Consider the following 1,940-nt stretch of genomic DNA (forward strand, 5'->3'; position numbering starts at 1 on the left):
TTTTTGTCACAAATGATACACGTCGTTCACATCATCCATTTGTGATGCTCCTTTATTAAATTGTGATGAAGCTGGCTCACCATAGAACAATTTGGCATGGATGATGAAATGTATTTTGTCTTAAGTAAGTTTGAGTACTGAGTCAATCCTCAGATCGAGCCACCTGTTGGCCCCACCTTATCCACGTGTCTCAGTGGCCCCACATGTCTATGTAGACATACTATAGGTTAGTGGGCCCCATATGTCTACGTTGCCATCCAATGTTCAGTGGGTCCCACATGTAAGTGGCTGAACGAACATGTCCGTGTCGCAGTGGATCCCGCCTTGTTCACATTTCATGTGCCACAGTGTGTGCCACCAGGTCAAAGATCTCCATGGGGCCCACCAGTCCACTTGTTTATGGGTCACATATGTTAGTGTGTGGACCGTGCAGCCCACATGTCTTTGTGGTCCCGCGATGTCCACGTGTCTGTCTAGCTGTCTAAGCTTGGACAAGTTATTTGTCGCAAAAAATTAGGCCACTGCTGGTATCGAGCCGGAGACGGGCAAGGACTTGAGGCATAGCTTTACCACTGCATTGCGAGACCGTTGGTGTATGGTCTTTGTTTTATCTTTTAATATACTTCGAGTGTTGCAGGCTGAGGCTGTTTCAGCGTTTCGAGTTTACTGACGGCCTGCTGCGCAGTGGACCGAGAGCGGTGGACCTGACGCCCTTGGATCTGAGCATTATTGGTGTGGTAGCGGAGGGTCCCGGTTGGTGTAGAGGCGGAGGCATCCCGGTGTGCACACCGGCGGAGGCATCATGGTGTGCAGGGTTGTGGTCGCAGTGATTTCCCCTTACCGGGTGCAGCGGCGATGGCATTCTCCAGTGCCTGGAGCTCCTAGAAGAGGTACAGTTCCCTTTTGTTCCTCTTCTTGTATTACAATCCTGTAGTGCTAGCTAGTGGCGGTGTTGGTTGCGGTGGTGGGAGGGTGGCACAGCTACCGAAACCGGTCACGCTGTCCGGGAAGCTCATCGGCAATGTTGCCTAGAATGTTCTGTGGCAGGTTTTCTGACAGCATTAGCTGATGTTGATGTCATGTTGCCAAAATGGCTTGGTTTTGTTTGCCTAAATGCTTGTTTTATATGCAAAAATAAATGGATAGAACATGGATACATGGGAGACAATTCATAACTGGGTACATGGAGGGAGTGAAACAGTTCATGGAATTTGTTGGATGAAGATTCAATGAACACGTCGACATACATTGCGCATGCCTTAGATGTCTTAATCGGTTGTGGAGATGGGCCATTCGATGGTGACACCTCTATTTTTATGCATGGCGTTAAACTCATAGGAGCCAATAGGGTACATTACATCGATGATGAAGTCATGGCCAAGCTAGTTTGGTATGTGCTAAATAACTATGAGGAGGTTGAGCCATATTTGGAGTAAGTATCATTTATATATGCTAATTTGTCATTTCATGTTTTAAAAATAAAATTTTCCTAATGATTGAGTCACTATGTTGTGCAGCATGTACAGAGAAGAGTTAGAGAAAAAAGGCGCACATGATGTTGACAAAAGGCTTGAAAAAGGATTTCCTAAATGGTTTAGGAGTCATGTAAGTGACACATAGTTTATGAATAGCAATTTTGTGTGAATTGTGATATTGGAGATGACTAGTGTACTTTTCAGAGAGAAACTAAGGTTCTAGCGATCAATAATGTCATGCCGAATGTTGGGCTAGAGAACAGTGCATGTGAAAACTAGATTGCAAGTGTGCGACAAGGTGCATGGCACTATAGGAATTTGTAACAGCCTAATTTCAACATAAATCAATTTTTATTTTTTATATATACAAAGAAAATAAATGAGTAAAGTAATTGAAAACCTAAATAGTAAAATATATATACAAAAAGGTTTATTTTTGTTTGCAATTGTTTGATTTATATTGAT

General features: G+C 43.6%; 1 long non-coding RNA gene across 1 annotated transcript; it reads left to right on the plus strand.

The window, feature by feature from the left end:
- The first annotated feature begins 711 nt into the window (after nt 1-711).
- On the plus strand, nt 712-1,605 carry LOC133890631 (uncharacterized). Its single transcript, XR_009904084.1, has 3 exons — nt 712-890; nt 1,339-1,432; nt 1,518-1,605. It is a non-coding gene; the product is annotated as an uncharacterized LOC133890631 (long non-coding RNA).
- Nucleotides 1,606-1,940: the final 335 nt, after the last annotated feature.

The sequence above is a fragment of the Phragmites australis genome, chromosome 14 (assembly GCF_958298935.1).
Source record: "Phragmites australis chromosome 14, lpPhrAust1.1, whole genome shotgun sequence".
In the NCBI taxonomy this organism is placed as follows: Eukaryota; Viridiplantae; Streptophyta; class Magnoliopsida; order Poales; family Poaceae; genus Phragmites; species Phragmites australis.